The 12590-nt window shown below is 50.0% G+C and overlaps 1 pseudogene; it reads left to right on the top strand.

The window, feature by feature from the left end:
* The first annotated feature begins 9070 nt into the window (after window positions 1-9070).
* Window positions 9071-12078, top strand: LOC149119594 (lysine-specific demethylase RAD23B pseudogene; annotated as a pseudogene).
* The last annotated feature ends 512 nt before the right edge of the window (window positions 12079-12590 follow it).

The following is a 12590-nucleotide window of genomic DNA, read 5'->3' as shown; positions in this document are numbered from 1 at the left end:
GATCACTTTGACCTCCAGGTCCTCGGAAAGAAGGTCCTGAATTTCTTCTGCACTGAGTCCTGGCCGAAATACCCATTTAATGTTGGGGAGACCTGGCCTCCACAGGGAAGTCTCAATTATAACATCATACTACAACTAGATCTTGTCTATAGGTGTGAAGGCAAGTGGGGAGAAATTCCTTATGTCCAACTGTTCTTCTATCTTAGAGAACACGCAGACTTGTTCCAAAACTGTAACGTAGAAAAAGTGCTGGTGCAGGCCGTGGGAGGCAAGCTGGGTATGGAAGAAGAAAAATCAGTCGAGGTGTCTCCAAGGTCATTCCCAGAGCCCCCTCATCCCTAAAGCCCCAAGATCAACCTTGTCCCCCTTATCCTAGGCCAACTCCCAGATGGAGTAAGGCACCTCGACCTTACCAAAGTATGCAAGGAGATGGAATGTTTCCCTTGCAGGTGGTGGGAGCTAGTGAATTTGGCTCAGAGGTTAGCACTGTGTCTTTTTCTCGGGCTAAATTACAAGAGGTTAAAAAAAAAAGACCTGGAAGATTACACAGACAACCCAGAGCAGTAAATATAGGCTTTTGAACAACGTAAAGTATTATACGATCTGACAGAGAAAGATGTCACTTTACTCCTCAATCAGACACTAACTTCCATAGAGAGAAAGAGTGCTAGCAAAGGCACGGGAGGCAGGCAATGATTATTATAACTTCCTAAGTGTAAAACAGAAAAACTGTGTAAAAATCCAAGTAGGGGCTGAGGTAGTGCCCACTAAAATCCCTGATTGGGATCCTGGGTAGGAGAGGGATGAGTGGGAACAAAATCATTATATTTACTGCATCTTTAAAGGGCTAAAATGAGCAAAATTCAAACATTTTCACTGTGGGCAATTAATGGCTGTGCAGCAGGGGGAATCTGAACCTCCTGTGACCTTCCTAAAAAAATTCAACAGGGTAATGCTTAAATTCACTAACCTGGACCCTGGAGCGGTGGATGGAGAAGAAGCTGTCCTTAAGAACAAATTCCTGACCCAGTCTGCCCTGGATATATAAAGGAAGCTCCAACAGTTAATGGCAGATCCTGATAAGTCCTCTTTGGACCAATCATTTCAGGTGGCTAATACTGTCTAATACAATAGGTACTGGGAAAAGGAGAAACAGGAAAACAGGCGCCATGGGGAAATCTTGGCTGCTATGGGTATAGCCACCTCAGGCAAGGCCCATAAATCAAAAACCTGTCTCAAATGTGGGGAGGCGGAACACTTTCCAAAGGACTTTCCCAAGCCTGCACAAAAGAAACCACCTCCTAGACCCTGTCCAATCTGTAAGAAGGAGCACTGGGAATCCAAGTGTCCCAGGCTCTGAAGGGAGCAGGGGCTACTGGACCAGAACTCCCAGTGACGGGTCCCAGGGCCTACTCTCCAGGCTCCCGCCACTTGGGTTCATACTGAGGAGTCCTGGACCTCTCTGATGGTGGACTCACAGTCAGATTTCTCCTTGCCATTGGTGCTAGATTTTCAGCCTTGCCCTTTTCTCCTGGGCCTGGGTCCACACAAAAGTTAGCCATTCAGGGCAAATCAGGCCAGCCTCTTGAACGGTATTTTACTCAGCCTTTGGCTTGCTCCTGGGATGACTTCCACTTCCACCAGTACTTCCTGATAATCCCTGAGACCCAAGCACCTCTCTTGGGGAGGGACATTCTGGATAAGGCTATGTAGGCCTGGTTCTTCCCTCTAAGGTCTATGGCTGCTTTCCTTTAGTTGAGGTAGATATTGGTCCTGCTGTGTGGACAGATGGGGAAACAGTTGGTTGGGCTCTCTCAGCCAAACCTGTGGTTATCCACCTCTAAGACCCCTCAGTTTACCCAAGACAAAAGGCAACACCCCTAAAACCAGAGGTCCAAGAGGGGCTAAAGCCCATTTTCAACCAGTTAGTAGAGCTGGATTACTAGTAGAGTGTGTGAGTCCATACAACACACCCATTCTAGAGGTCAGAAAAGGGGCCAATAAGTAGTGACTAGTACAAGATCTGAGACTGATAAATGAAGCCGTTGTCCCATGGCACCCAGTAGTTCCTAACCGCTACACCCTCTTAACCCAAGTCCCTGGTAAGGCCAAATGTTCTTCAGTGCTTGATTTAAGAGATGCCTTTTTCTGCATCCCTCTACATTTCCAGAGATAACCTCTATTTGCATTTGAAGATCTGAGAGGCGGAGGGTGGCAGCTGACATGGACTGTCCTCCCACAGGGATTCCGAGATAGTCCTCACCTGCTTGGAATGACTTTGGCTAAGGATCTAGAGGAATGGCAATTTTCTGGGGCTACCTCCATCCAGTATGTGGATGACCTTTTAGTGGCCTGTTGAAGATGTGTGATTTAGCTCCCAGGTCCCTCCTCAATTTTCTAGCCCAGAAGAGCCATAAGGTCTTCAAAGACAAGGCACAGTTAAGTGAATTCAAAGTGCCTTATCTAGGAATGATACTAGAGGGAAATACCAGAATGCTAGGAGGGGATAGCATTCAGCCAGTATTGGGCTTTCTCTTGCCACAAACCCCCAACAACTAAGAGGATTTCTTAGGGCCACAGGTTATTGTCCGATTTGGATCCCAAGGTATGCAGTGTTAGCGAGATCCCTCTACAAGTTCTTCAAGAGGCCCAAGGAAATGCTAAGCTCCCTGAATGGCCTCAGGAGGAAAAACAAGCTTTCAATCAATTAAAACAGGCTTTAAGCAGAGCCCCAGCACCGGATCTCCCCACACAAGAAAGCTTTGATTAATATGCCTACGAAAAAAGGGGAGTAGTCATGGGAGTCCTAACTCAGAACTGGGGAGGGAGCATCCAGCCAGTAGCAATATCTAAGTAAGGAATTAGACCCAGTAGCTAAGGGATGGTCAGTCTGCTTGAAAGCCCTGGCATCTGTGGAACTCTTAATCCCAGAGGCTCAAAAATTCACTCTGGAAAGATCCCTCATTGTTTTGTCCCCACAGGTCCTCAGGAGTATTCTAGATAGAAGGGGACATCTCTGGCTGTCAGATAATCACATCTTTAGATACCAAGCTTCACGCATGGAAGGGACCGAAATATGCTTTAAAAAGTTCCCTGCTTTAAACTCAGCCATTTTCTTCCTGGAAAAAAAATGGGAAAAAACCTCCATTCATGTGAGGAGACCCTACCATGGGACTCCTCATCTTGATCTGACAGATAAACCCATTCTTAACCCAGACTGGGAGTTGTTTACTGATGGCAGTTTACTGGTTTAGGAGGGGATCTGATATGCCAGGTATGCTGTCATCTCAGAATGAAAAGTGATAGAAGCCATACACTTCCCACTTCCATCAGTGCTTAGCTAGCAGAATCTATTGCTCTAACAGCCATCCTAAGATTAGCAAAGGGCAAGTCAGTCAATATTTATACTGACTCTAATTACCTTTCCTTGACTTGCATGCTCATGCAGCACTTTGGAAAGAGAGGGGACTTCTAATCTCAGGGGGATCCCCAACCAAGTAGAGGACTGAAACCCTCAATTTACTTGAGGCAATCCTTATGTCACCCAGGGCCACTGCGATGCACTGCAAAGGACATCAATGGGATATGGGCTCTGTTTCAAAAGGAAACACACTGGCAGATAAGGCAACCCAGCAGGCTGCCATTTCAAAAATCTCTGAGGCCATGGTTTTATGGGAAGAATCTTTATTACCGCATGAAAGGCCCTCTTACACTCAGAAAACTTACAGGGGAAAGAGGCAGGATGCAGTCTTGACCATCAAGGTTGGTAGATTACCCTTGATGGACGACTCTGGTTGCCACGAAGTGTCCAGTGGAAGGTCCTAAAAACCCTCCACCAGATGCATCATCTGGTAAGAAACAACACCCTGGCTCTGTTTCAGCGCCTGTTTACAGGAAAAAAAGTTATCGGGCCGGCGCCACGGCTCACTAGGCTAATCCTCCGCCTAGCGGCGCCAGCACACTGGGTTCTAGTCCCGGTCGGGGCGCCGGATTCTGTCCCGGTTGCCCCTCTTCCAGGCCAGCTCTCTCCTGTGGCCAGGGAGTGCAGTGGAGGATGGCCCAGGTGCTTGGACCCTGCACCCCATGGGAGACCAGGAGAAGCACCTGGCTCCTGGCTCCTGCCATCGGATCAGCGCGGTGCGCCAGCCGCAGGGCACCAGCCGCGGCGGCCATTGGAGAGTGAACCAATGGCAAAGGAAGACCTTTCTCTCTGTCTCTCTCTCTCTCACTGTCCACTCTGCCTGTCAAAAAAAAAAAAAAAGTTATCATAGACAGTCAAACGGGTGATACAGGGATATGAGATCTGCTTGTGATTCAACACTAAAAACAGGCTATTGCCCTCTCCCAAGGAAAACAACAAAAGGGCACTTATCTAGGTAAGGATTGGCAGAAGGATTTCACCCACATGCAGGGAACTAAGAAACACAAAATGGGCCGGCGACGAGGCTCAATAGGCTAATCCTCTACCTGCGGCACCAGCACACCAGGTTCTAGTCCCAGTCAGGGCGCTGCATTCTGTCCCAGTTGCCCCTCTTCCAGTCCAGCTCTCTGCTGTGGCCCGGGAGTGCAGTGGAGGATGGCCCAAGTGCTTGGGCCCTGCACCCACATGGGAGACCAGGAGAAGCACCTGGCTCCTGGCTTCGGATCGGCGCGGTGCGCCGGCTATAGCACGCCGGCCACTGTGGCCATTGGAGGGTGAACCAACGGTAAAGGAAGACCTTTCTCTCTCTCTCTCTCTCTCTCTCTCTCTCACTGTCCACTCTGCCTGTCAAAAAAAAAAAAAAGAAAAAAAAAAGAAAAAGAAAGAAAGAAAAGAAACACAAAATGATGCTGGCCTTGGTCGATACCTTCTCAGGATGGGTTGAGGCATTTGCTTGTAATCTAAAAAGGTGACTAAAGTAATAAGAATTTTACTAAATTAGATTATTACATGTTTTGGGATTCCTCACTCCTTATGGAGTGACAATGGCTCAGCCTTTAAATCAGAGGTCACCCAGGGAATCATCCAGGCTTTAGGAATTGACTTTAATATACAACTGTGCATGGAACCCTCAGTCCTTAGGAAAAGTTGAAAAGGCCAGTGGTATTCTAAAGAGACATATTTTAAAATTAGCTCAGGAGGTACAAGCCCCCTGGTGGCAGCTTCTAAATCTAGCCATAATACGGGTTCGCAGCACCCCTGGAAGCCTAGGCCTCTTCCCCTTAAACAAACAAACAAACAAACAAACAAAAACCTGCCAGTGCCGTGGCTCACTAGGCTAATCCTCCTCCTTGCGGCACCGGCACACCGGGTTCTAGTCCCGGTTGGGGCGCCGGATTCTGTCCTGGTTGCCCCTCTTCCAGGCCAGCTCTCTGCTGTGGCCAGGGAGTGCAGTGGAGGATGGCCCAAGTACTTGGGCCCTGCACCCCATGGGAGACCAGAAGAAGCACCTGGCTCCTGCCTTCAGATCAGCGTGGTGCACCGGCCGCTGCGCGCCAGCCGCGGCGGCCACTGGAAGGTGAACCAACGGCAAAAGGAAGACCTTTCTCTCTGTCTCTCTCTCTCTCTCTCACTATCCACTCTGCCTGTCAAAACAAAAAACAAACAAAAAAACAAAAAACAAACAAAAAAACAAAAAACAAACAAAAAAACAAAACAAAAGAAAAAAAACTTTATGGGAACCTTTTCTCACTAATGCCATAGTTCTAGATGAAGAGGCCCAATGGATAACTGACTGTCACTCATCTGTCAGCCTTTCAGTGGGCATACGTGAGTTACACAAGGGCTCCCATCCAGGAGAAGGAAAGCCCCTCTTCCTCTCTGTAGATCTAGTCTTGATAAGGGCATTAGAGAAGGGGACTCACAAGCCGTTTTGGGAAGGACCCTTCCCTGTCATCCTATCCACCCCCTCCACTATTAAGATCTCTGGGATAGACACCTGGATATACCATTCTAGAGAAAAAAAAGGGGGGGACAGCTACTGAGACCACACCAGTGCCAGAGACCTTAGACCAGCTCGAACCCTCTGGAGTCCACCTACACCTATAAATCACTGGAAGGCCTAAAGCTACTCTTCAAAAAGACACCTGAGTGATAAGTACCTTGACTGCAACCCCATGCAATTCTTTTCTCTCTCCTAGGTGCTGGTGATAGTACTCTTTATACTTTTATTTCTTGGCCTAGTGAAACCACCCCCAAAGGACTGGGGATGCCCTCCAAATCTGGTCTTGACCACTAACAGGGTTGCTAGGGGGAAGACACACCTGCTTCCCATCGCCTCTGTCTCCTGTTTCATACTGATACACACAGCCACTGGCTCTCTCCAAACAGGCAGGATCGAGCCTAACTCCCCCGTTCATGTAGCAAGTATAGCTACTAACATAAGCAAATGCTAGATATGCTATTCTTCCCTACAAACTGCGAATGAGCCCCGGTGGTTTAAAGTGCAACCTTGGAATGGACCTGCCTTGATGGTTACCAAACAAAAATTGTCCTTCCTTAACCCTATCATCCCACAGACCAGCTCTCATGGGAAGGGGAACTAACTTCCTGTGTAGATATGGGAGGGCTATATTGCTATCCTTCTATCTTTGACCCATCAACTGCAAAAAAATCTCTGAAAATAAAACTACAGCTGTTCTAACTTGCAAAACAGCATTTAAAATGTTCCAGAGTGTTGAGGGCAGAGATAATATAACCCACACTCATACAAAGAAACATCAATTCCTTAGAAGCACCTTAGAGGAAGGAGGGAATATGATTTTTTTTTGACAGGCAGAGTGGACCGAGAGAGAGAGAGACAGAGAGAAAGGTCTTCCTTTGCCCTTGGTTCACCCTCCAATGGCTGCCGCGGCCGGCGCACCGCGCTGATCCGATGGCAGGATCTCCCATGGGGTGCAGGGCCCAAGCACTTGGGCCATCCTCCACTGCACTCCCTGGCCACAGCAGAGAGCTGGCCTGGAAGAGGGGCAACCGGTACAGAATCCGGCGCCCCGACCGGGACTAGAACCCGGTGTTCTGGCACCGCTAGGTGGAGGATTAGCCTAGTGAGCCCCGGCGCTGGCCCAGGAATATGATTCTTAACAATAAGATTACTGACCTCCTTAACATCACCGATGATCCTAGACCCCGGAACGTGGGCCTGAAGCAGTACAAATTCCTCTGCCTCCCAAGAGGAATGCTCTTTATGGGCTATGATAATTTATCTAAAAAGACATGGGGTGTAAGATGTCTACACCCCTAGGATGTTGGGCACTGGACCAATTGATAGAAAACTCAGAGATCTAAACCAAACTGCAATTGAAGAGACTTACCAGGCCCTCTCAAAAACTAACACTAAAATCAGAGTCAAAAGAGAATCAGTGACCCCGATCACACTAGGTGTGACAGCCCTGGCAGCAACCTTGACTGGGCTGACGTATGGAGTGGATAGTACTCACCTGCAGGTCTCAAACATCACCACTACTGTGAGAGACATAGCCCAAGAAGTTGGCTTCAGCTTTAGAGATTTACAAAGTTCTCTAAACTCACTAGCCCAGATGGCCCTAGACCACAGATATGCTAGCCCAATAGGGAGGAGTATTGCCATAGCAAACACCTCCTCTTGCTTCTAGGTCAACACCTCAGGAGCTGCAGTCACACAAACAGATCACATCCTCCAAAAAGCAGTGTGGTTAAAAAACTTCTCAGTAAAACCCACCTGACAGGTCAAGTTTGGGAACAACTAAAATCTTGGTTAGCATCCACAGCATGGCTACTGTCTCTGCTGAGCCCATTCTGTATGCTACTACTTAGTCTAATGTTTGGCCCACGTATCTTTAATTGGCCTGTCAAATTTGTCTCTCAAAGGTTAAAATCCATCAAGATGCAAGGGGTCGTTCAGATGAAACCCTGTATGGAGACTGGATTCTAACACAGCAGCCTGGAAGGCCGCCACTACTCTGACCTGCCGCAACCTACTGGGCCTTAAGAAGATGACCCCCACCCCCCCCACCCCCACCCCGCTAGCAAGAGGTATCCAGTGCGACATCAATGGCACAAGTCCTCAGAGTAGTAGGGTGTGTAATAAAAAGGAGGGGATTTGAGGCAGGCCAGTGGGCCTGGGAGTCTGGCGGCCCCTTCAGACACGGGGAGAACGTCCTGCACAAGCAGGCTGCCTCTCCAGGACACTGACATTTCCTCTACTCACAGCTTCCTGTGCTGCAGGTGTGACCTTGCAGATTTAAATCACACCTTCAGGGTGGGTGCAGTCTTTAGTCAGAGCTGGCAGGGGAAGGGGATGAGAACCTGGGGAGAGCTGGATCAGCTCCAAGAGACCCTGGCTATTTTGTGTGACCTTGCAGTTTAAACCATGCCTCCAGTATAGCTGCGATCTTCCACCCAGAGCTAGCAGTGGAGGGGGCTGATCCCCTATGGAGACAGGCGGTCTCCAGGAGACCCCTGCAGGCTCCTTGAGCCCCAAGGAAACAGCATACGTACGTGAAACCCCTGTCCAATGGGCACCCCCAGTAGCATAACTCAATTAACAATTAGTACTGCCTTAAAATCCGAGGACGCTTCCTCAAAGCCAGTGTGCTGCTGGGGCGTTCCACCTGTCTTCTGAAGCACCAGACACTTTCTCTATTGCTTGTCAATGCAATAAAGTTTCTGCCTCTTTGCAAATAGTTTTCTGGCTTTTCATTTCTGTACTAAGCTGGGGAAAAGAACCCACGAGACTCGCTCTGGCAACCATCCTCCCTTCATGACTGGTATCAAACAGCACAAGTGTAGGAAACAGAAAATGAATAAACACAAAGGGATACAATGTTCCAGAGCTTATTACAGAGTTAGCAAACGGAGAAAGTTCTAGAAAGGCTGGCAGTCTCCCAAAGGGATCTAAAAGACGCTGCGAAGCACCAGAAGCCCAGACAGAGGCCCCGGGAGCTCGGAGTGCATGGACGAGCGAGGCCGAGCACCGCGACCGGGTGGGTGGCGAAGGAGCGTCCGGGCGTGGGAGGGCCCCTCCCGGCCACCGTCACGCGGGGAGCAACGGCTACTCCTGGGTGGGGGAGGGGCTGGCGGCGGCACGGCGGCCATCTTGAGCCAGGGGCCCGCACTGCGGAGGCCGGGGCTCACGGAAGAAGGCCCCGCGGGCAGGGCAGAGCGCGCTGGGCAGGGCGACTGGGACCCGCCCCCGCAGGGTCCCGAGAGCCAGAGGCAGAGGCAGTGTGAGGAGCGCGGCGGTGCCCGCCCCGCCAGGCCTCGCGCCCGCCTGCCCGGCGGCCAGCACGCGCCCCAGCCCGGCCAGCCGACCAGGCCACGGCCCTGCGCGGCGGCGCCATGCGGCTCACCCTCGAGGCCGGGCCGCAGCTCACCTTCCACATCGACATTGACCCCGGCCAGACGGTGAGGGCCCTCAAGGAGAAAATTGAAGCCGAGCAGGGCAGAGATGCCTTTCCGGTAGCGGGGCAGCAGCTCCTTTATGCGGGCCGCGTCCTCCCGGACGACGCTGTGCTCAGAGACTGTCAGATCCACGAGCACCACGCTGTGACGGTCCTGGTGGCCAGACCCGAGGCGGCGACCACAGCAGCACCGGCCACGGCCACGGCCACAGCCACAGCTGGGCAGTCCCATCCTGCCACCGCGGCATCGGCTGGTGCTGGGGCCCCAGCCCGCGGCCCTGCCTTGCCCGCCGCGCCTGCCACCTCCACGCGTGCCACGTCCGCGCCTGCCACCTCCACGCGTGCCACACCTGCACCTGCCTCTGCGTCAGCATCCAGTACAGCGTCGGCTCAGCCTTCACCTGCTGGTGCACCTCAAGCTGCAGGGCAGCAGGCAGGCCCGCCAGGGGCTCCAAGCCCCACACCAGATGACGCCATCGCGGGACCCTCCTCTCGGGCCCAGCCGTCTGAGCAGGCAGCAAGGCTGACACGTCCGGCTTCCGAGCAAATGGTCGCCGAGATCGTGTCCATGGGCTACGAACGGGAGCACGTCCTTGCAGCCCTGAGAGCCAGCTTCAACAACCCTCACAGAGCCGTGGAGTATCTTTTAATGGGACTCCCCGGAGACAGGGCAAGTGCGGCCAAGGTCGAGCCCCCTCAAGCCGGTAGCAGCGGAGCTGGTCGTGAAGAAGCTGGCCATGAAGGAGGAGGAGTGGACAGCGCGGGAACCGAGGAAGCATCAACAGAAGATGGCAGCTATGTGGAAGTAACACCCCAGGAATTGGCAGCTATAGAGAGGTTGAAGGCTTTGGGCTTTCCTCAGGGACTTGTGGTTGAAGCATATTTTGCTTGTGAGAAGAATGAGGAGTGGGCTGCCAATTTTCTGCTCGAGCAGGACTTGGAGGAGGACTGAAAGGGACTCTCCTGTGGCTCACATTTCATGCCATTTGTTAACGCTGACTTTGTCTCCTACCGCGTCTTGGATGACTTGGCCTTAGGTTCACCATACTTGGCATCAGAACTAGATGTTGGGGCAGGGGCGGGAGTCACACGTTGCAGGGTGGGGAGAGATACCCTGCCTGGCTGCTTCAACCAGCAGGTGCCTCAAATCCACACAGTGTGCAGAGTAGGCTGCCACCCACCAGCAGCCATTGCAGGTCCTCATTTCTCCTGTGAAGCACCAAGTCACTTGTAGGTTTCTCCCTTTGCAGTGGACTCCATCCACAATTGTAGTTTTCGTTATTTCTTTGAAACAACTTCAACTTTTCCTAGGTTTCCTTTCTGTGTTCTACTATCCTATCATTTCTTCTTTCTGTGATGCCTCTGTCTAGGATACAACACTAAGTCACTTTTCTAGGTTTCTGTTTTCAGTGGGCTCCATCCAGAGTACTCCCAGGGTAATGTAATGCCGTTCCTTCCAATGAAATGTTTTGAAAGATTGTATTTATATATAGAAAGGCAGAGTTACAGAGGCAGAGGTCGAGATAGTGAGAGAAAGAGGGAGAGTCAGAGAGAAAGAGAGTGGTCTTCCATCCATTCAGCCATGTGTAAACTTTCAATTGAACGATTTCTCTCTCTCTCTCTCTCTCTCTCTCTCTCCCTCCCCCCCACCTCTGCCTAATGTATTTCTAGCTTTCAAATAAATAATTAATCTTTTAAAAGTTCTCTCTCAGTAGAATGTATGTGAGACCTCTCTAACCTGATTTGAGTAGCTGTACCTGGATAGGATGAGTAATGTTGCTGTTCTCTTTGTCCAGTTTTCATTAGAATATAAATGACACGTGTCAAATATCTGTGTATATTACATTTATTGCAATAAAGCTTTTAAAAGAGATTCGATTTGTTTACTTGAGAGTTAGAGTTACAGATAGAGAGTGGGAGAGACAGGAGTAGGTCTTCCACCCAGTGGTTCACTCTTCAATGGCCACAATGTCAGGAGCTGACCCTATGTGAAACCAAGAACCAGAAGCTTCCTCTGGGTCTCCCACACGGGTGCAGGGGCCCACACATTGGGCCATCTTCACTGCTTTCCCAGGCCATAAGCAGAGGGCCTGTTGGAAGAGGAGCAGCTGGGACATGAAACAGGGCCCTCATGGCATTCTGGCACAGCAGGTGGAGGCACAGCCTGCAGTGCCTTCAGGACGGGCCCCACACTAAAGTTTTAAAGCCACACTTGCATGTTTGCTGTGGACGTGTCCCGCTGAGAATTGATGACTGTTGAGGCCCGTGCACAAGAGCAGCATCCCCTTCCCCTCTCTATTGCCTTTCTTGGGCAGAAATTGGTCGTAAGTGAGAGACCTGCCCAGTTAGAACCCACTGAGTGGTGAGCCAGCTCAGAATTCAGACGAGTATTTCAAATCTCCTTTCTGGTATTTGTAAATGCAGCGCTTTCTTAGAGAAGAATCTGTTACTACTGAGACCACCTGTAAATATTACTGTCAACAAGAGTAGGCTGTGGTATGGCACTTGTTTTGGGGACTAGCTTACTTCACTAGGTAGAACAGATTCAAGTTGCATCCATTTGGTGTCAAATGACAGGATTTCATTTTATACTGCTGTGTACTATTCAATAGTGTACATATACCATAATGTCTTTATCCAGACTTCAGTTAATGGACAGACATCTGGGTTGATTCCCTCTCTTAGCTAGTGTGAATTGAGCTGCAGTAAACATGTGGGTACAGCTAACACTTGGATATGCTGATTCCATATCCCTTGGGTAAATTCCCAGGAGTGGGATGTTTGGGTCATCTGGTAGGTCTACATTTAGAATTCTGAAGTATCTCCATGCTGTCTTCCACAGCAGCTGTACCAATTTACACTCCCACCAACCGTGGGTTGGGAACCTTTTCCCACATCCTAGCCAACGATTGTGGTTTGTTGACTTCCTTATGAAAGACATTCTAATGCGGGTGAGGTGAAACTTCACTGTGGATTTGATGTGCATGTGCCTGACAGCTTGTGATACTCAACATTTTTTCATGTTCCCATTGGTCATTTGAATGTCCTCTTTGGCAAATGCTTGTTCAAGTAATGTGCCCATTTCTTAACTGGATTGTGTGTTTTCATGTTGTTGAATTTCTTGAAATTTTTGGATTCTGGTAAAGTTGCTTCATTGAAACATGCCAAAGATTGAAATTAGAAGACAAAACTACAGATTTTCTAAAAAATCACAGGAAGGAGTTTCAGAG

This window comes from Oryctolagus cuniculus, chromosome X (assembly GCF_051225735.1).
Source record: "Oryctolagus cuniculus isolate XC-2025 breed Fujian yellow rabbit chromosome X, ASM5122573v1, whole genome shotgun sequence".
NCBI classification, from domain to species: domain Eukaryota; kingdom Metazoa; phylum Chordata; class Mammalia; order Lagomorpha; family Leporidae; genus Oryctolagus; species Oryctolagus cuniculus.
The sequence above is the reverse complement of the archived record's forward strand: the minus strand, read 5'-3'. Positions and strand labels throughout refer to the sequence as shown.